The 23,179-nt window shown below is 46.9% G+C and overlaps 1 protein-coding gene across 1 annotated transcript in view; it reads right to left on the bottom strand.

The window, feature by feature from the left end:
* tmem198ab (transmembrane protein 198ab) overlaps window positions 1–22,737 on the bottom strand; it is a 78,472-nt gene extending 55,735 nt beyond the window's left edge. Inside the window, exon 1 of the mRNA XM_078551403.1 lies at window positions 22,584–22,737. The gene's annotated coding sequence lies outside the window, so the exon portion shown is untranslated. The remainder of the gene's footprint in view (window positions 1–22,583) is intronic.
* Between the last annotated feature and the right edge of the window lie 442 nt (window positions 22,738–23,179).

Genomic DNA, 23,179 nt, shown 5'->3' with positions numbered 1-23,179 from the left:
GGGCATCAGATACATTAACATTACTAAGAGACCTTGAAGAGTCCACTGACACTGCAGATGTTAATCTATTTGTACCTTGGCAGTGGCACTGTGTGGTTTCAACGTACAGAGACTTAGCTAAATGGAACAATCTTTTAAGCTGGTGTGCAAAGTACAATATCATGTGAACACGGTCAATGCTGGTGTTCTTGTATAACACACACGAACCACAATGGGCCACTCACACGTGAAGTAATTGCAAGGAAGCAGACTCCCATCTGTTGCACACATCCCCTCCCCCATTTAACAAAAGGAAGACCTACATTAGATATACATTTATATGGCACTTTTCACAACCCCAAGATGTTCCAAAGTGCTTTACAGCCAATGAAGTACTTCTGAAGTGTCACAATGTAGGAGGCACAGCTTAGCCAATTTCTGCTATTCCTACAAACAGCAACATAATGATGACAGATAACCTGTTTCTTTGTCATGCTGAGTGAGGGACAAACATTGGCTGCAACACCGGAGATCATTCTCCAGCTCTCCATCAAAATAGTTGCTGTGGGAACACTCCCCCAAGTGGGCAGACAGGGCCATGTTTTAACATGTCACCTGAAAGGCAGCGCCTCTGACAGTGCAGCACTCCCACAGTGTTGGATTGCGGGTATCAGCCTGGATTTTGTGCTCAAGCCTGGGTGGCCAACTCAAGTGGAGAAGATTAAGAGACATTGTGGCTTGGGAGCCCGTTACAGTAGGGTGGGGCTTGCCGGGGCTGTAAGAGCAGGGGTGGGGGATGCTGCCAGGACTGTGAGAGTGGAGGAAGAGGACGGCGGGGGGTGGGGTGGTATGAGGCCTGGGCTGTGAGAGCAGATGGTGCCAGGGCTGTGGGCAGGGTGGGAGGGGCAGGGCTGTGAGACTAGAGGGGGGGTGGGCGGTGGGGGGTGACACCTGAGCTGTGAGAGTTGGGGGAGCCAGGGCTGTGGGAGCTGGGTGGAGGGGCAGGTGGGGGGGCGTTGCTGAGGCTTGGGCTGTGAGAGCAGGGGGTGCCAGGTCTATGAGGGTGGCGGTGAGGGGTGCTGCCAGGGTTGTGAGAGCAGGGGTCGGGGGGGGTGCTGCTGTGAGAGTGAGGAGGTGAGGCCGGTCTGGGCTGTGAGAGTTGGACATGTCAGGGCTGTGGGACTGTGCAAATAGGAACAGAGCAAATATCTAACTCTCCAACTCCCAAGTCAAGAGTGCTACTCACTGAGCCACTGCTGGGTTTGGTGCAAAAGCCTAATGATAAAGGAAGAGATGTCAATCACAAAGACAACATTCAGCTCACTGAGCCTATGCAATCTGTCCCATCATGGACTCTACCCGACTAAATTAATCCCCAGAGGGAAGCAGTTCAAGGATAACGCTATCCAGTTTATGGAACCTTGCGTTGTACATTATTCATCCCCAGCCAGCTGTCTAACTTGACCTGATACTGTCAGGTCCCAGCAGCTAAGAAACCATCAATCTCATTACCTCGAACATTATCCCTCTCATCCACAATCCCCTTCCAAGCCAGGTATTTATCCAGCCCCTTTCTTTGTAAATTGCGCTCCGACTTTAACCTGATTTTAACCTGCCCGCCAAGCGGAGACTGGGCGAGCGGCTGGGTCGCCAACCCCTCCGGGGTTGCCCTGGAGCCTCTGGGAGTTCACGATGCGTCTACCGGAACTCTGGCTGTGCGCAACAAAAATCACACACACACAGGAGGAAAACCACAGGGACATCAAAAACTTTTAAAGCTGCCGCCTTTCAGATGGGAAGTTAAATCCCTGCTTTAGTTGTGTTGGCATTACAGACGAACGCTCCTACTCCGCCAACATTTTTTTTTATTCTTTCACAGGATGTGGGGCTTCGCTGGCTGGGCCAGCGTTTATTGCCCATCCCCAGTTGCCCTTGAGGAGGTGGTGGTGAGCTGCCTCACCGAGCCGCTGCAGTCCATGTGATTGTTCCTGCCGAGAAAGATTGTTGAGACGCTGTCTTGGAAACAAATGGTCTTGGTGGTTTGTGTGGACGGCTACCTGGTCTTTTGTCATCGCCCGGACCCGTTTGCCCTCTTGGGTGGACAGGAAAGACCCCACGGCCACTGTCTCAAGAGTCCCTGGGCCGACATTTATCCCGCAATCGACATCAGAAAGAACACATCACCTGGTCATTATCGCAGAGCGGTTTTGTGGGATCTTGCTGTGCGCAAATCAGCTGCGGCGCTTCCTACATTACAACAGTCACTACACTTCGAAGCTGAGAAATAGTTTGTTTCGACCTGGAGTTGAATGTCCATCGTTAAGCAGGACAGAAATTTCACCGCCTCCCTCAGCTGTATGCTCCCCACTCACATCCTATCCCCACCCCCCGGCAATCACCCGGCTGAAGCCATCTGTCACCAAACGTGAGTGGGTCTGGCCTGCGAAATGTGCCATGTATTCCTCAGAAAAGAAGGACTGGGGTCCATACATTCGCTCTACAGTTGAAAGAGATGTTGGGAGAGGAACAGGGATCTAAGGGAAGGGAGAAATCCCTAACTTTCTGGGACAAAGTCTGGCAGGCAGTTGAGATCTGGGAAAGAAAGATTAAAATAAAATCAAAGAATGATACAGCACATAAGGAGACCACTTATCCGTGTCCGTGCGTCTGAAAGAAATGTCTAATTATTCCCACTTGCCGGACCAGGAGCACAGGGAGTGATACTCTTTCGAGTTATCAACAGTCACAGATTGCAACTCTTTTGAGTACAATCACAGTTCTTGGTTTCCAGGAGTGGGACATGAACCCACAACCCTCTGATTCAAAGGCAAGGGTACTATGAACTGAGCCACAGCTGACACCTCACAGGGAGTGATGGGTGAACAGATGTGGCGCAATTGTTAATTGTATATTAATTGTGCTTAATTATATGCAGGTGAAGGATATTAATCGGGATTTCACTTGAGCTCATATAAAGAGATGCCTTACTGAAACTGGGCGGTAGTTGAGTTTGGAGGTGTATGCTTGTAATGTTTCGCTGAGTAAATAAATGTTAGACGGAGCAAAGCTTAAAGTTCCACCTTTCACCAACTGGCTCTCTTGAATAGAATAAGCAGCAGAGTTTTGGATGAACTGAAGTTTACAGTGGGCACCTGAAACTATCATCAATTGTCATAAAAACCCATCTGGTTCACTAACGGCCTTCAGGGAAGAGAACCTGCCGTCTTTACCTGGTTTAGCCTACACATGACTCCAGGTCCACAGCAATGAGGCTGACTTTTAACCGCCCTCTGAAATGCCTAGCAAGCCACTCAGTTCATGGGCAGCAAACGTGGGTCTTGCCATCGACACCCACACCCCGGGAGAGAATAGATAATAAAAAAAAATGTTATGAAAAGTTGGAAAACCAGAATCTACATTAAATATCCAATTATAGTAGATGGTGAGTCCCACAGCTGCTTAGCAAAACCATTGCATCTTTAACCTGACTGAGTGACATTGACATAAAAACTGTCAATTTCTAATATGAGGACACTGCACGCAGTGACCCAAATCCCACTGGAAATTGATAACCTGCCCTGGTACATTTCAATCCGGCAGACTGAATGCATCTTGTGTGGATTTATTCACCTCCTAGTACCTCAGCGGTGAAATACAGGGATCACATGATGGCATTAATGCAGTGACACTAATGAAAGTAAACAGTCGATGGCAAGAGACTGTGCCCTTGAACCAAATACTCTGACACCCCCCAGTCCAAAACATGCCACATCTGCTGTTGCCTCTGATACGGATTGATTTAATAGAAACTAGCGCGACAGACTGTAAACATTCATACAGCTCATCACATCTCAAGGGCGTTTCATACCGAGCGAATTACTGTAGCTGTTTTTGCATTGGAAACAGCTGCTGCTAACAGGGAAATATGATTTGAATGATGCGCTGCAGGAGGGAAGAATGTTGGTCAGGATACTTGGAAAACGTCCCCGTTCTTCCTCAGGCAGATGTTTTATGTTCACCTGAATTGGTTTCAAATGTCACCCAAAAGACGGAGCAGCACTCCCTCAGTGCCACACCGAAATAACAATTTACAATTACACACAGCTACAGCACAGGGTTAGACACAGAGTAAAGCTCCCTCTACACTGTCCCCATTAAACACTCCCAGGACGGGTACAGCACGGGGTTAGACACAGAGTAAAGCTCCCTCTACACTGTCCCCATTAAATACTCCCAGGACGGGTACAGCATGGGGTTAGATACAGAGTAAAGCTCCCTCTACACTGTCCCCATCAAACACTCCCAGGGCAGCTACAGCACGGGGTTAGATACAGAGTAAAGCTCCCTCTACGCTGTCCCCATCAAACACTCCCAGGACAGGTACAGCACGGGGTTAGATACAGAGTAAATCTCCCTCTACACGGTCCCCATCAAACACTCCCAGGACAGGTACAGCACGGGGCTAGATACAGAGTAAAGCTCCCTCTACGCTGTCCCCATCAAACACTCCCAGGACAGGTACAGCACAGGGTTAGATACAGATTAAAGCTCCCTCTACACTGTCCCCATCAAACACTCCCAGGACAGGTACAGCATGGGGCTAGATACAGAGTAAAGCTCCCTCTACACTGTCCCCATCAAACACTCCCAGGGCAGCTACAGCACGGGGTTAGATACAGAGTAAAGCTCCCTCTACGCTGTCCCCATCAAACACTCCCAGGACAGGTACAGCACGGGGTTAGATACAGAGTAAATCTCCCTCTACACGGTCCCCATCAAACACTCCCAGGACAGGTACAGCACGGGGTTAGATACAGAGTAAAGCTCCCTCTACACTGTCCCCATCAAACACTCCCAGGACAGGTACAGAACGGGGTTAGATACAGAGTAAAGCTCCCTCTACACTGTCACCGTCAAACACTCCCAGGACAGGTACAGCACAAGGTTAGATACAGAGTAAAGCTCCCTCTACACTGTCCCCATCAAACACTCCCAGGACAGGTACAGCATGGGGCTAGATACAGAGTAAAGCTCCCTCTACGCTGTCCCCATCAAACACTCCCAGGACAGGTACAGCACAGGGTTAGATACAGATTAAAGCTCCCTCTACACTGTCCCCATCAAACACTCCCAGGACAGGTACAGCATGGGGCTAGATACAGAGTAAAGCTCCCTCTACACTGTCCCCATCAAACACTCCCAGGACAGGTACAGCACGGGGTTAGATACAGAGTAAAGCTCCCTCTACACTGTCCCCATCAAACACTCCCAGGACAGGTACAGCACGGGGTTAGATACAGAGTAAAGCTCCCTCTATACTGTCCCCATCAAACACTCCCAGGACAGGTACAGCACGGGGTTAGATACAGAGTAAAGCTCCCTCTACACTGTCCCCATCAAACACTCCCAGGACAGGTACAGCACGGGGTTAGATACAGAGTAAAACTCCCTCTACACTGTCCCCATCAAACACTCCCAGGACAGGTACAGCATGGGGCTAGATACAGAGTAAAGCTCCCTCTACACTGTCCCCATCAAACACTCCCAGGACAGGTAATGCACAGGGTTAGATACAGAGTAAAGCTCCCTCTACACTGTCACCGTCAAACACTCCCAGGACAGGTACAGCACGGGGTACTCCCTCTACACTATCCCCATCAAACACTCCTAGGACAGGTACAGCACAAGGTTAGATACAGAGTAAAGCTCCCTCTACACTGTCCCCATCAAACACTCCCAGGACAGGTACAGCATGGGGCTAGATACAGAGTAAAGCTCCCTCTACGCTGTCCCCATCAAACACTCCCAGGACAGGTACAGCACAGGGTTAGATACAGAGTAAAGCTCCCTCTACACTGTCCCCATCAAACACTCCCAGGACAGGTACAGATTGGGGCTAGATACAGAGTAAAGCTCCCTCTACACTGTCCCCATCAAACACTCCCAGGACAGGTACAGCACGGGGTTAGATACAGAGTAAAGCTCCCTCTACACTGTCCCCATCAAACACTCCCAGGACAGGTACAGCACAGGGTTAGATACAGAGTAAAGCTCCCTCTACACTGTCCCCATCAAACACTCCCAGGACAGGTACAGCACGGGGTTAGATACAGGGTAAAGCTCCCTCTACACTGTCCCCATCAAACACTCCCAGGACAGGTACAGCACGGGGTTAGATACAGAGTAAAGCTCCCTCTACACTGTCCCCATCAAACACTCCCAGGACAGGTACAGCACGGGGTTAGATACAGAGTAAAGCTCCCTCTACACTGTCCCCATCAAACACTCCCAGGACAGGTACAGCACAGGGTTAGATACAGAGTAAAACTCCCTCTACACTATCCCCATCAAACACTCCCAGGGCAGATATAACATGGAAATGGTTGGGAGTCTAGGAAAATGGGATCAAAAAATGGTCACTAGCCAGGGATGGGGTACTTCAGTTAATGTGGAGAGACTGGAGAAGCTGGGATTGTTCTCCTTAGTGGCAGAGAAGGTTAAAGGAAGATTCAACAGAGGTATTCAAAATTATTCGGAGTTTGATAGGTTGAATAAGGAGAAACTGTTTCCACCAGGAGGAGGGTCGGTAATTCGACTCTTTGTCCCATGTCTGGGGTCAGGCTTCCCTGGGACAGGGTCCCCTGAATTTCCGCTCGTGGATCGGGAGAATTCCTGGCTCGCGAACCTGATTCCTGAAACTGCGCTCCGGAAGTTGGGATTTTCGTTCTGGAGGTTGGGGGTGGGGTTGGGGGCGAGTTCTTAGGGAGCTCCGGAAAGAGCTCGTAGTCAGCCAGAGGGGCTGCCCGGTGCAGAGGTGGGCTGGGTGTAAAGCCTGCCTCGGTGCTCCGGCACTCTGCCCCAGCCTAGAAACGAAAGAATGAAATAAAAGACAGCTGTCTCGCCAACAGCCCACAATGGCAAAGTCCTACTTGTACACCCCACCCAGAGCTCGTCATCCTCATCGGTGACACGGGTTTAAGATAATTGGCAAAAGGACCAGTGAGAGGATGAGGGGGAAATAATTTATGTGGCAAATTTGTTATAATCTGAAAAGCGCTGTCTCAAAGGCTGGTGGAAGCAGATTCAATAGTAACTACTTTCAAAAGGAAACTGGATAAACAATTGAAATGGAGAAGTTTACAAGGCTATGGGGACAGAGCAGCGTGAGTGGGACTAATTAGATAGCTTCTTTCCAAGAGCTGGCACAGGCACGATGGGCTGAATGGCCTCCTTCTCTTCTGAAAGATTCTAACCATCTTCACCTGAACCTATCCTGTCATTTGAACAACAAACGTGCGGGGGGAACCTGAGATCATGTGACATCACCCAAAGGCAAAAGGTGCAGTCACAAATCATGTCCCTCCAGCCACTAAGCGCCTGCGGAAAGGTCCCATCAAGTCAAATTAGAAACTGCCGGAGAGGAATTATAGGTGTCATCAAAGCTAATTATTAAACAGTACTTAGCAGCTAGCTGGATTTACGGGTAACCCCTATTGAATAGTAAACACCGATAGGAAACTAAATTTAAATTAAACCAATCTCTCTGGTGGATTGCTGGCCCTCTCAAGGGAGGACGGACTTGGTGTGAGAGTTGCCAACCGCTCCGGGATGGTCCTGGAATCTCCTGGAATTCAGGAAGTTAGAGTCATATGATAAAACCTCCAAGATAGAAAGAAAGACCTTCCTTTGTACCTTTTTCTTCTCAGGCAGTCCCTCAGGACTGAGGGTGACTTCCTCCCACTCCGGGGTCTGTGGGCCCTGAGGTGACTGAAAAGTCCGATGCCGGATCCCTGCACTCTGCCACGCTCCGGGGCAGGTGGTGTTCGATGAGGCGGGTGGGTGGGATGCTCGGGTTTTGCTCCGCTCCTTCCGCCTGGCCTCCGCCTGGGCCTGTCGGGGACGGTTGGCACCTTCGCGGACGCTTCTTCTCCAGGTTGGGTGTCTCGGGCAGGACGTTCCCACCAATCGTTGGGGATGTTGCATTTTTTTTTTCAGGGAGGCTTCGAGGACGTCCCTGAATCGTTTCCCCTGCCCTACCTGGTAACTGCTTATCGCGACGAAGGTCGGAGTAGAGGGCTTGTTTTGGCAATCTTGTGTCAGGCATGTGGACGATGTGGTCCGCCCAACGTAGCCAATTAGCCATAACCAGCGCCTCGATACTGGAGATGTTGACTTGCGCCTATCCTGCCATTGAATTTGCAGCATTTTGTGTCGGTCCTTTCACATCCTCAAGGCATCCCAAAGGGCTTAACACCCAATGAAACATCTCTTGTAAGTGCAGTTAATATTGTAACACAGCAACCAGTTCATGAACAACAAGTTCCCATGAACAGCAATGTGATAATAGCCAGATAATCCGTTTTTCCTATGATGTTAGTTGAGAGATAAACTCTGGCCAAGACATTGGGAAGAACTTTCCTTCTTTGGAATTGCTCTGCAGGGTCTGTAATGTCTCAGCCGAAAGACAGCACCTCCGACAGTGCAGCACTCCCTCAGCACCACAGTGGGGGTGTCAGCCTAGGGATTGTTAGTGCTCATGACCCACCAAGCCAGAACCTGAAATGGCAACACCCCTAACTTGAAGCTGTATAATTAAACTCTTGAGGTGTTCCTCAGTACAGTCCAGGTAGGGTCGCCAACTGTGATTAAATGTATTCCTGGAGGTTTCATCACATGACCCGTCCTCCATGCTCCAGCCAATAGTCGGCCAACACAACCATCCTTGTGACATTCTGCCTTCCTACACCAATTGGAAAGCAAAAAGACTCAATACCCAATTGAATGACGCTTGACTGTCAGCCAAAAAGCCCTTTCTTCCCCCCCACCACCATTTTCAATATTTTACATTTGGTAAAGAGAAATCTTCAAAGAAAATGATAAGACAAAAAAATCTTTTGAATGCCCCGATGATTGCACCCAGCAGTGTCCTGGAGATTGATCTTCAATTCCCTGGAGACTCCAGGCCAATCCTGGAGGGTTGGCAATGCTAAGTCTGGGTCCCTCAACATAGGTTTCGCATCAATTGGATTCATGGAACAGAAAAGGAAAAGGAGAGACTTGCATTTATATCGCGTCTTTCATGGCCCCAGGATGTCCCAAATTCTTTTCCAGCCAATGGACCTCTGGAAGTGTGGTCAATGCTGTAATGTAGAGAACACTCCACACTCACAATCCCTGCACTCAGCCCATTGCATCATCACTCCATACGTTATTCCCAGGCCGCAGCGTTTAGTTTTGACCATCTAGGGGATAACTGCTGATCCAAACTTCATCACAACGTCCACTTAAAATGTCCTCACCTGGAACTTGCTGCCCGAACGGGCGGTGGGAGCAGATTCAAGATGAACTCTCAAAAGAGAGTTGGATAAATCCTTGAAAAGGAGAAATCTATAAGGTGAGGGGGCACTGGGGAAAGCACCGGATAGCTTTTTCAAAGAGCTGACACAGGCGCGATGGGCTGAGTGGCCTCTTCTGTGCTGTCTCAATCTATGATTCGAAGGAGAGGAAACTACGCAATGCAGTTGGAGAGTCAGTGCTCAAGATCATTACCATAGGGAGTAAGAGGGAAACTATCGGCGACAATTATATTTTCTTTGCTGCTGTTTTACAGAAGGGGAGAGCCTCCATAAGAGATTAGAAATAATTACAGGATCAGACGCCTTTTAATTAAAGTACTCACCTCCCTCAGATGTGGTTCTTGTAAAGGGCTATATTTGAAAGCATCATCTCCAGTATGAAAGCACTGATGTCTATATTTACAGCTGGTTCTGCTTGCTGCTGCCAAGTGTTCTGGAGCAAGAATAGCTTCATTCGTCATAATAGGGCTCGTCAGCACATCTTAGGGCAGCGTTACTATCTATCCCCTGAGTTCCAATTTTCTTGGATCGCGGACTGACTGACTTGCCCACAAAGTCTCTTTCCAGAGACTTGAGCACATAACCATGGTCGACGTTTCCGGTGGGATAATGGGGTGGGGGAAGGCGGGGGGGGGAGGGGTGCGTGGTGGGGTGCTGCACTGTTGGAAGTGCAGTCTGTCCGACGTGGAGTTGTTAAAATGAGGCCCCTGCCTCCCCTCTGAGGCGGTCGGTGACAAATCGCACTGCTGCCCCTATTTCAAAGAAGAGCAAGGTGGGGAAGTTCTCCTCTGTGTCCTGGGCCAATATTAATCCCTCAACCAACATCACTAAAACAACAGGTGATCCAGTCATTTACCTCATTGCTGCCCATGGGCGGTTGCTGTGTGTAAATTGCTTGCTGCAGTTCCTGTATTACAAATGTGTTTTCACTTTAAAAGACAACACTTCCTCGGCGCTATGTTGAGGGTTGGACTTTCCCGGAGGCGGACAGTCCACGTCAGGAAACTTCCAGACCTTGCTGGACCCACCTCACAGTGAAGGCAGAGATCATAATATGATTGAATTTTACACTCAGTTTGCTGAAGAGAAGAGTGGGTCTAAGACTAGTATTTTAAACTTAAATGGGGCAATTATGAGGGCATGACAGCAGAACTAGCTAAAGTGAACTGGCAAATGAGGTTGAGAGATAGGTCAATAGAAGTTCAGTGGCAGACACTTAAAGGGATATTTCAGGATATACAGAATATATACTTTCCAATGAGAAAGAAAAATTCCGAGGGACGGATTCATCACCCGTGGTTAACGAAAAAAGTCAAAGATAGTAAAAAGATTACTAAAGAGTATGAGAGGAAGCTAGCTAGAAATATAAAAACAGATAGTAACAGTTTCTATAGATATTTAAATACGAAAAGAGTTAACAAAGTGAGTGTTGTTCCTATAGAAAGTGGGTCTGGGGAATTAATAATGGAAAATAAGGAGATGGCAAATGAACTGAACAGATATTTTATATTGGTCTTCACTGTAGAGGATACAAGTCACATCCCAGAAATAGCTCTAAATCAGGAAATGGAAGGGAGGGAGGAACTCAGGAAAATTACAACCACCAGGGAAGTAGCACTGAGCAAATTGTTGGGGCTGCGGGCTGACAAATCCCCAGGTCCTGATGGACTTCACCCAAAGGTCTTAAAAGAAATGGCTAGTGAGATAGTGAGATTTTCCAAAATTCCCTGGATTTGGAGAAGGTTCCATTGGTTTGGAAAATAGCAAATATAACTCCTTTATTCAAAAAGGGAGGGAGACAGAGAGCAGGAACCTGCAGGCCAGTTAGGCTAACATCTGTCATAGGGAAAATATTAGAAGCAATTATTACAGATATTATAGCAGGGCACTTAGAAAAATTCAAGGCAACCAGGCAGAGTCAACATGGTTTTGTGAAAGGGAAATGTTTTTTATTTGAGTGTTTTGAAGGAGTCACATGTGCTGCGGATAAAGGGGAACCGGTGGATGTACTTGGATTTCCAGAAGGCATTTGATAAAGTGCCACATCAAAGGTTGTTGCAGAAAATAAAAGCTCATGGTGTAGGGGGTAACATATTGGTGTGGATAGAAGATTGGTTAGTTTACAGGAAACAGAGAGTAGGCATAAATGGGTCTTTTTCTGGTTGGCAGGATGTAATGAGTGGTGTGCCACAGGCTTCAGTGCTGGGGCCTCAACTTTTTACAATTTATATAATTGACTTGGATGAAGGGACCAATGGTATGGTTGCCAAATTTGCTGATGACACAAAGATAGATGGGAAGGTAAGTTGTGAAAAGGACATAAGGAAGTTACAAAAGGACAGAGATAGGTTAGGTGAGTGGGCACAAACCTGGCAAATGGAGTATAATGTGGGCAAATGTGAAATTGTCCATTTTGGCAGGAAGAATAAAAAAGAAGCATATTATCTAAATGGCGAGAGATTGCAGAGCTCTGAGATTCGGAGGGATCTGGGTCTCCTAGTGCATGAATCGCAAAAGACCAGTATGCAGGTACAGCAAGTAATTAGGAAAGCTAATAGAATGTTATCATTTATTGCAAGGGGAATTGAATACAAAAGTAGGGAGGTTATACTTCGGTTGTGCAGGACACTGGTGAGACCACATCTGGAGTACTCTGTACAGTGTTGGTCTCCTTATTTAAGGAAAGACATAAATGATTTGGAAGCGGTTCAGAGAAGGCTTACTAAACTATTGGATGGGTTGTCTTGTGAGGAAAGATTGGAAAGGTTAGACTTGTATCTGGTGGTGTTTAGAAGAGTAAGAGGTGACTTGATTGAAACCTTTAAGATCCTGAGGGGTGTTGACAGGGTGGATATGGAGAGGATGTTTCCTCTTGTGGGAGAATCTAGAACCAGGGGTCACTGTTTAAAAATAAGGGGTCATCCATGTAAGACAGGGATGAGGAAATTTTTTTTCTCTCAAAGGGTCGTGAGTCTTTGGGACTATCTTCCTCAAATACAGAGGTTTTCAATATTTTAGGGGCAGAGGCAGATAGATTTTTGATAAACAAGTGGGTGAAAGGTTATCACTGGTAAGCAGGAGGTTACACTCAGGTCAGCCATGATCTTATTGAATGGTGGAGCAGGCTCGAGGGGCCGAGTGGTCTGCTCCTGCTCCTAATTCGTATGTTTGTATGTTCGTATGAAAGGCCCTGAGTGTTGAGACCTTTGCTCTGGCGGGGGGAGGTGTGTGGGATAGAGTTGGGCTTGCAGAGCATAGCTGGCCATGGGGGCATGTGGGAGGGGCATGGGTAAGACCCATTTACAACTGAGTAAAGAACTTACCTCTCAATAGGTTCCTGAATCCAGACTATGGTTCATGACTCCTCTGAAGGGCCGCGAACCATGAGTCATGGCTGAATGGGGCCCGCTCGCCAACGCATAAAATGACGCGCGGTGACGTCGGGGGGAACTCCCAATGTTACCGTGCCCCCATTTAAATTTTCAGGAAGGTGGGAGCTCAGCAAAATCAGCTGCATGCCCGCCCACCTGTCAATGGCCAATTGAGGCCATTGACAGGATCAATTAAGCAATTAAAGGACCTGCCCGTCCAGCCTTAAGGTTGGCGGGCAGGCCAGGAGCCCTGGTGGGAACTAGAAAAAACATGAAACCTCATCCACGGGCGGGATGGGGTTTCATGTAGGGTTTAAAAAGTTTTAATAAAGATTGTGTAAAAATTATGGACATGTCCCAACTCATGTGACATTGTCATGGAAATTTTATTTTTCTACTTTAATCTTTTTCACATGTAGAGCCGATCTCCCTGAGGCTGCACTTAGCCTCAGGGAGATGAGTGCGCTCTTTTGTGCGCATGCGCGAAAGAGCGCACTCTCGATTTTAGGATTCCCCCCCACCCGCACAGGGTGCGCATAGCTCTTCCCTGCGGACGTCACGCTGGGCGGGCCAATTAAGGCCCACCCACATAAAATGGCGCTGCGCCTCCAATTGGGGGCGCCGATCAGAAATGCGCCCATGCGCGCCCACCCATCAACTACCCCCTCCCCCACCGACGGCGGGAATATTCAGCCCCATGGAGAAACTGGCCCGACTACATGAAAATTGTGGGGGGGCGCTAGGAGATGCCTACTCCCGCAATGGAGCCGGCCAGGTTGGGAGTGCAGGGTGAGGGCTTCCTGTACCCTTACCCACGCTGGCGAAAACTGGTGGGTGGGGGGGTGGGGGGGGGGTGGGGGCTGGTGGAGTGGGGCACTGGGAACGAAGGCTGGAATCCCGGAATCGGGTCCCACCAGCGATTCTTAAATGGCTCTAGAGTCCTTCCGACGCTGTGAAAATCCAGGCCTGAATGTCAAGAATCGTGTTCCTGTTTTCCACCCAGTGATCTCTGCTTATGGGGGAGAGGTTTAGATCTGGGGCTCTGTTGGCCCCAGTGGGTTAAAGCAATTACCATCGCTCCCTACCAGGATCAAATAAGAGTGGGATGGGTGGAAAAAGAGGCATCATTTTTAACCCAGCGCACTCGAGTTCCACTGCGGTACCCCAACTTGATTTTTATTTGGGTAAGCAGAGTCGAATTAGTATTGAAAAGAAAGGCTTGCATTCCTATAGCACCCTTCATGACCTCAGGACGTCCCAAAGCGCCAATGAAGGATTTTGAAGTGTAGTCACTGTTGTAATGTAGGAAATGCAGCAGACAATTTGCACACAGCAAGATCCCACAAACAGTCATGTGAGAATGACCAGGTATTCCTATTTAGTGGTGGTGGTTGAGGGGTAAGAACTGAGCAGGATGCTGGGAGAACTCCCCTGCCCTTCTTCAAAATAATGCACGGGGATCTACAAACCTGAGATGGCAGGTGGGGCCTCAGTTTAAAGGGCCATTAACTAATTGGCTGTGGTGTTCAGAACCACAGAACCGTTACAGCACAGGAGGAGGCCATTCAGCCCATTGTGTCTGCACCGGCTCTCCGAACGAGCAATTCTCTTAGTGCCAATCTCCTGCCTTCTCCCCGTATCCCTGCGCTTTCTTCCTTTTCAGATAACAGTTTACTTCCCTTTTAAATGCTTCGCTTGAGCCTGCCTCTGCCACACTCTCCGCCGGTGCATTCCAGGTCCTAGCCACACGCTGTGTGAAAAAAGCTCTCTCTCACATCGCTTTTTGCTTCTTTTGCCAGTTTGCATTTCCCTACATTACAACCGTGGCTGCCCGGACTTCATTGGGTTGGGATGCTCTGACATTGTGAAAGCCGCAAGTACTTTCTTTCACGTGAAAAACAGCGCTGTACTGCACTGGGAGCGTCAGCTTAGAGTTTGTTCTCACATCAAGTGCGACTTCAAAGCCATGACCTCCTGACTCTGGGGTGTGAGCGCCACCACTGAGCCGGGGCAGACACTGTGGGAAAGTAAAGTAGTGGAAAGTAAAGAAGCATTGCAACATGACTTACATCCCCGTGCAAGAATAAAAACATGGCAGTGAGAGCGGGTTCGAGCACAGGAGGGATACAGGAGGAATGAAAAGGCAAGCGTAAGACAGCGAATAGACGTGTTGGCTTTCTGCACTGGCTGTTCATCATCCAGTAACTCCCCTCAAAGGGTTAACGTTGACAAACCCCTCAGCAATTCCCATGACCCTGGGCCGGGAAGCAGCCAAGTCATTTAACCTCGAATTACAATGGGACGGTGGCCCATTGAGGAAAAAATGAACTGAACCCAATTGTTTGCTGTACCTTGGCACAGCGGAGCAGTTACATGGCACAGCAGTCAATCTCATTCTCCCGATCAAAGTTAAGCACCCTATTTCAGGACCAAGCCCTCAGCCTTGACAGATGCATGATGCTCCCTTGCTATGGCAACCGTTAAACAGCCATTCTACTCAATACAAGCCGCAAGGCCAGGGTTTATGATGGATCAGAATGATATATATTCATTCTAACCCAAAATGTGCTCAATTGGCTTGAAAACTCTTTGGTGAGAGTAGCATCTAATGATCTCATAAAGAGCCCATTGATGAGACTCTTGTGATGGGACTTGGTTTGTGAGGAGGGCTTTGTCTGGGAACAAAACGATTCTATCAAGTGAGGAGAGGCCTGGGATGGCCTCCTCATGACATCGACATTTGCTTAAATCAGTGAAGTAATGGGGCTTGGTGTTAGTTTTCGCCTAGCTACACGTGGGTAATTTAAAGTCCCTGTGGTGTGTTCAGCAGAATTCTCTACAGCAGCATGTTCCCGTCCAATGCGAAAGGAGGCACTGCTATACCTGGGCTCTTGTGAATGAGGTGGGCCAGGTTGAATCAAGTGTCAATAGGGCAACACCTACGATACAGTGATCATTGGATTTTAAGCTTTAGGTTGGCTATTGGAAAATAACATACAGCAATCCAGAGTAAGAATAATTAACTTGGGGAAGGGCAACTTCATTAGGGTAAAAATAGATCCGACCCAAATAAATTGGGATCGTAGTTTTGTCAGGCAAAACTGTAACTGAACAATAGGCTTGAACAAGAGGAGAAAGTTCGAGGTAAAGGTATATTCCCGCAAAGGGAAAGGTAGGACAAACAAATCCAGAGCTCCCTGGATAACGAAAGAGATTAGGATAAAGAAGAAAAAAGTGTGCTTATGACAGATGTCAAATGGATAATACAATGGAGAACCAGGCTGAATATAGAGGGCTCAGAGGGGAGGTGAAAAAGCAACTAAGAGAAGCAAAGAAGGAGTATGAAAAGAGACTGGCAGCTAACATAAAAGGGAATCCCAAAGCCTTCTATAAGCGTATAAATAGCAAAAGGGTGGTAAATGGAGGAATATGGATGATTAGGGACCCAAAAGGGGATTTACACATGGAGGAAGGGGGCCTGGCTGAGATATTATATGAATATTATATGAATACTTTGAATATGAATACTTTGAATATGAATATTATGAGATATTATATGAATACTTTGTGTCTTTCCCAAGGAAGCAGATGCTGTGCAGTACATGGTTAAAGAGGAGGTAACTCAGACAATTGAAGGGTTTAAAATTGATAAGGAGGGGGTATTGGATAGGTTACTTATAGTCGATAAGGCAGCAGAACTGGATGAGATGCATCCAAGAATACTGTGACAAGTGAGAGTGGACATTACAGAGGCACTAGCTATAATTTTTCAGTCTTCCTTAGATTCAGGGGTGTTGGCAGAGGACTGGAGAATTGCAAATGTTACATACTTGTTAAAAAATGGTGTAAGGATAAGCCCAGCAACTACAGGCCAGTCAGTTTAACCTCGGTGGTGGGGAAGTTTCTAGAAACCAAAATTCATACAAAATTAATAGTCACATGGGCAAATGCAAGTTAATTAAAGAAAGCCAGCATGGATTTGTTAAGAACAAATCATGTTTAACTAACACGCTTGAGTTTTTGATGAGATAACAGGGAGCGTTGATGGGGGTAATGCAATTGATGTGATGTATATGGACTTCCAAAAGGCACTTGATACAATGCCGCACAACAGACTTGTTAGCAAAGTTATAGCTCATGGAATAAATGGGACAGTAGCAACATGGATAAGAAATCGGCCCAACCATCTTCAGCTGCTTTATCAATGACCTTCCTTCCATCATAAGGTCAGAAGTGAGGATGTTCACTGATGATTGCACAATGTTCGGCACCATTTGCAACTCCTCAGATACTGAAACAGTCCATGTCCAAATGCAGCAAGACCAGAACAATATCCAGGCTTGGGCTGATAAGTGGCAAGTAACATTCACACCACACAAGTGCCAGGCAATGACCATCTCCAACAAGAGAGAATCTAACCATCGCCCCTTGATGTTCAATGGCATTACCATCACTGAATCCCCCACTATCAACATCCTGGGGGTTACCATTGACCGGAAACTGAACTGGACGAGCAATATAAATACTGTGGCTACAAAAGCAGATCAGAGGCTAGGAATCCTCCAACGAGTAACTCACCTCCTAACTTCCCAAAGTCTGTCCACCATCTACAAGGCACAAGCCAGGAGTGTGATGGAATAGTTCTCACTTGCCTGGATGAGTGCAGCTCCCACAACACTCAAGAAGCTCGACACCATCCAGAACAAAGCAGCCCACTTGATTGGCACCCCATCCACAAACATTCTCTCCCTCCACCACCGATGCACAGTTACAGCAGTGTGTACCATCCACGTGATACACTGCAAGAACTCACCAAGGCTTCTTAGACAGCACCTTCCAAACCCACAACCACCAACATCTAGAAGGACAAGGGCAGCAGATAGATGGGAACACCACCACCTGGAAGTTCCGCACCAAGTCACTCACCATCCTGACTTGGAAATATATTGCCATTCCTTCACTGTCGCTGGGTCAAAATCTTGGAACTCCCTTCCTAACAGCACTGTGGGTGTACCTACACCACTTGGACTGCAGCGGTTCAAGAAGGCAGCTCACCACCACCTTCTCAAGGACAACTAGGGATGGGTAATAAATGCTGGCCCAGCCAGCAAAGCTCACATCCCGTGAATGGATTTAAAAAAATATGAAATTGGCTGAGTGACAGGGAACAGAGAATAGTGGTTAATGGATGTTTTTTGGACTGGAGGAAGCTTTGTAGATCGATGTTAGGACCCCTGATCTTACTGATGCATATTAATGACCTAGACCTTGGTGTACAGGGAACAATTTTAAAATTTACAGATGATGCAAAACTGGTACACATTGTGAACCATGAGAAAGATAGCGTAGAATTTCAAAAGGACATAGACAAGTTGGTGGAATGGGCGGACAAGTGGTAGATGAAACTTAATGCAAGTTTGAAATGATTCATTTTGGTAGGAAGAATGCGGAGACAATATAAAGGCTACAATCCTGTGGTAACTGAGGGTATAGCCCCTCCTACTGTCTATCAGGGATCACCTGTTGTTCTGTTAAGTCTGCGACCATTGAGTCCTAAACACGGGCAATCTGGGGGATAGGGCTTCCTGACAAGAGTCCTGACCCAGCGTGTTGCAACTGAAAAGCTCTCTCTAATAAAGTTTAGCTGTTTCTTGTTGAAACCTGTCCACCCTGTCGAGTCAAAAGTGGGTGCAGGTGCAGAGAGACCTGGGTGTATAGGTGCATAAATGATAGAAGGTGGCAGGACAGGTTGAGAGAGCAGTTAATAAAGCATACAGTATCCTAAGCTTTATTAATAGCGGTATAGAGTACAAGAGCAAGGAGGTTACGCTAAATTTGTATAAAACACTGGTCCAGCCTCAACTGGAGTATTGTGTCCAGGTCTGGACACCACATTGTAAGAAAGATGTAAAGGCATTGGAGTGAGTGCAGAAAAGATTCATGAGAATTATTTCATGGATGAGGAACTTCAGTTAAATAGATAGATTGGAGTAGTTGGGACTGTTTATCTTGGAGAAGAGAAGGTTGAGAGGAGATTTGGTAGAGGCGTTCAAAATCATGAGGGCTCTGGACAGAGTAGAGAGGGAGAAACTGGTCCCACTGGTGAATGGATTGAGAACCAGAGGAGACAGATTTAAGGTAATTGGGAACAGAAGTAATGGAGATATGAGGAAATTTCATGCAGCAAGTGTTTAGGATCGGGAATGCGCTGCCTGAGAGTGAGGTGGAGGCAGGTTCAATTGAGGCTTTGAAAGGAAATTGGATCATTATCTGAAAAGGAAAAATTTTGCAGGGCTGCGAGGAAAAGGCAGGAGAGTGGGACTAGGTAAATTAGTCCTTTGGAGGACCAGCACAAACACAAGGGTCCAAATGGCCTCCCTCTGTGTTTTAACCATTCTGTGATTCTAAACTTTTTGACCAGTTCACCTCACCCACCCACAATCCTCCAGTCCCCTCCCCTCTCTCCCCACACCCCATCCCCTCATCACAGATCAATGAACTTTCTGTTAAAGTCATTGCTCAGCTAATAGATTTGATGTAAAGCAAAACACCCTGACAATCAAATGATCAGAATTAGAATGAACCACTCCTAATATACATTAGTTCTCCCAGCTGGTCATGATCTGCTTCATCTAGTGTCGTGTGAAAAAACACTGCACATTTTTCTCTGTCTATCGGTTACAACAGTTTGAAACCTAATAATTTTGGTAATTGTGGCAAACAGGGGTACAGCTAGGGGGTGATTGTGGCATGGTCACCAGACTAGTAATCTAAATGACCCAGGATAATGCTCTGGGGACATGGGTTCAAATCCCACCACGACAGCTGGTGGATTTAAATTCAATTCATAAACCTGAATTGAAAACAAGTCTCAGTAATGGTGATTCCAGACCCCACATTGCTCTTATGTGCCCTCTGAAATGGCTTAGCAAGCCTCTCAGTACAAGGGCAATTAGGGATAGTCAACAAATGATGGCCTTACCAGAGATGCCCACATCCCATGAGAAAAAAGGTTACTGTGTGAGTGAGACCTGATTTACTCAGTATCCAGGGTATAATTCAGAGAGTGGCTCTTAACCTGAATGCACATGCTGATATCAGCAATGAGTTCATTTGGAATTTGCAAGTATTTAGAGAGGATTTTTCAAATTGTTAACTAAAGGATAGATGAGGTGTTACAACGATGGGAACAAAAACAAAAATACCTGGAAAAACTCAGCAGGTCTGACAGCATCTGCGGAGAGGAATACAGTTAACGTTTCGAGTCCGTATGACTCTTCATCAGAACTAAGGAAAAATAGAAGAGAGGTGAAATATTAGCTGGTTTAAAGGGGGGGATAGAGGGCCAGTGATAGGTGGAGATTGCCAAAAGATGTCATAGACAAAAGAACAAAGAGGTGTTGACAGTGGTGATATTAGCTAAGAAATGTGCTAATAGGTGACATTAAGGGTGGAAAGCAGGACGAGCAAGGGACAGATTGCCCTAGTTCTGATGAAGAGTCATTCGGACTCGAAACGTTAACTGTGTTCCTCTCCAGATGCTGTCAGACCTGCTGAGTTTTTCCAGGTATTTTTGTTTTTGTTCTAGATTTCCAGCATCCGCAGTATTTTGCTTTTATGTCACAATGATGGGACTATTCAAGGACAACTCTGCATTGGCTCAAATTACCCAAAGATTAGATATGTTACAGATGCTAAAGGAGAGTTGTGGGGTGTGGGGAGAGAGTAAAAAGAAATTCTTGCTTTTTGGCCTGACAGCCCTTTCCTCTGAGTCAGAGGGTTCTGGGTTCAAGTCCCACTCCAGGACTGGAGTGCAAAAACCTAGGTTTACACTCCAGTGCAGTACTGAGGGAGTGCTGCACGGTTGGAGGTGCCATTTTTTCAGACGAGAAACTAAACTGAGGCCCCAGCTGCCTGCTTAGATAGATAGATGTAAAATACCCCATGGCACTATTTCAAAGAGGAGCAGGGGGATTATCCCCTGTGCCCTGGTCAATATTTATCCCTTCAAAAGCACTTCATTGCTGTAAAGCACTTTAAGATGTTCATACTGTCATGTACACTATTGCCTCAGCCATTCCTCTGGTAACAAGTTCCACATAGCAGCCACTCCATGGATAAAGAAGTTTCTCTCAAATTCCTTATTGGATTTATTGGTTATGTTGATGGTCCCAAGGTAATTCATCAACCAGACTACACCGGAGGAGATTTTCTCATGCGCTAGTTCTCTCTATACTGCACCTGAACAGAAAAGTGCCAAGGATTTGTTAGAAATTAATATTTTTTCAAGCCTTTGGCTTATACTTTTGGATTCACATTTTACACTCGCACCAGTTCTACTTTGAAAAAACTACAATTTGCTAAGATAGGCTCAACAATAATTGGGTGTCACTGGCAAGGGAATTATTTATTGCCCAATCAGAGTTGCTCCTTGAGAAGGTGGTGGTGAGTTGCCTTCTTGAATCGCTGCAGGTTTTTTTTATTCTTCATGGGATGTAGGCATCACTGGCAAGGCCAGCACTTGGTGCCCATCCCTAATTGCCCTTGAACTGAGTGGCTTGCTAGGCCATTTCAGAGGGCAGTTAAGAATCAACCACATTGCTGGGGTCTGGAGTCACATGTAGGCCAGACCAGGTAAGGACAGCAGGTTTCCTTCCCTAAAGGACATTAGTGAACCAAATGGGTTTTTATGACGATTGATGATAGTTTGACGGTCACCATTACTGAGACTAGCTTTATACTCTAGATTTTATTAACTGAATTTAAATTCCACCAGCTGCCTTGGTGAAGATTTGAACCCATGTCCACTGGACATTAGCCTGGGCCTCTGGATTGCTAGCTCAGTATCATTACCACAATGTCACCATCTGGCCCAGTGTGGGGGTCTACCTAGTGTGGGCACACCCCACTAGGGAGTTCCAGGATTCGACCCAGCAACAGCGAAGAAGCAGGCGATATATTTCCAAGTTGGGATGGTGTGTGTGACTTGGAAGAGAACCAATCCCTTGCTGCCCTGGTTGTTCTAGATGGTGAGGAGGGAAATAGGCAGCTGATGGTGAGAGTTAGAGGATAAATCTCCTCACACTGTTTATGCGAGTCAGATGACAGGAACTACACTGGAAAATTCATTCCACAAGCTGTGACCAGACCCTGTCATCAGCCTGGCTGTCAAAAGCACTGATAAACAGCAGGAAATGGAGCCGTGTTTAGGAGTCATTATATTGATCGGTAGTTCCAGGGTACGTCCTGGGCACCTGGTGTATTCCTATAAGGAACATGTTCCAGGAAAATCGAAAAGCGTGGTCAGGCAATTTGCCTGATCATTCACTGCTGTGTTAATTCACCAGAAAGGTCACCACAGCTCATAATATGTCACCGAGAAGTTAATCACAGGATCTCACTGCACAGAAAGAGGCCAGTCAGCCCAACCTCCCTGTGCTAGCTCTTTGAAAGAGCTATCCAATTAGCAAGATGTTCCATTTCAAGTATTCATCCAGTTCATTTTTTTGAGACTTACCATTGAATCTGCTTCCACTGCCCTTTCAGGCAGCGCGTTCCAGATCAGAGCAACTCGTTGAATTAAAATAAAATGCTCCTCATCTGCCCCTCTGACACTTTTGCCAAGAACCTTAAATCTGAGTTTATTGGTTACTGACTCAGTGGAAACAATTTCTCCCTATTTACTCTATCCAAACTCTTCATGATTTTGAACGCCTCTATTAAATCTCCCCCTTAACCTTCTCTGCTCCAAGGAGAACAATCCCAGCTTCTCCAGTCTCCCCACGTAAGCCCCTCATCTCATTCTTGTAAATCTCCTCTGCACCCGCTCCAAGACCATGACACCCTTTGTTTGAAGGTTTAAGTGTTTTGAACTTACTGAGAATAGCCATTGGCCAGTGTTGGCGATCTGGGGGTGGGGGTGGTGGGTCGACGTCAGAAGGCTTATCGCTGGCTTGGACCAATCGCAAGTCTGCACAGGTCTTCAGGGCGATGCATGCTGGCTACAGACATCCATAATGCTTGTTTTATCTGTTAAACTTCTGCAAAACAAAACATAATGAATGGATATTTCTCTTTCTCATCATGCGCATGCTGTAGATTTGTCCTTACTAAGTGTGCCTAAGACCATCGCTCAGCCCAGACGACAGTGAATGATCAGGACCAATATTGATCAGTATTTACCTACTAGGCAGCAATGACCAGGCCGCTACACCAATATGAAGCGGCACCTGGGGACAATTTGACCTTGCGCAACAGCGTGATGCGAATGATAACGAATCGGCTGATACTACACAGGAGGAGGCCATTCAGCCCATCGTGTCTGTGCCGGCTTCTTAGAAAGAGCTATTCAGTTAGTTCCACTCCCCTGCTCTTTCCCCCATAGCCCTGTACATTTTTCCTTTCCAAGTTTTTAAACAGTTCCCTTTTGAAGGTTTCTATTGAATCTGCTTCCACCGCCCTTTCAGGCAGCGC

The sequence above is a fragment of the Cetorhinus maximus genome, chromosome 11, assembly GCF_964194155.1.
Source record: "Cetorhinus maximus chromosome 11, sCetMax3.hap1.1, whole genome shotgun sequence".
In the NCBI taxonomy this organism is placed as follows: domain Eukaryota; kingdom Metazoa; phylum Chordata; class Chondrichthyes; order Lamniformes; family Cetorhinidae; genus Cetorhinus; species Cetorhinus maximus.
Note: the sequence above shows the minus strand (reverse complement) of the source record. Positions and strands in the feature narration are given on the sequence as shown.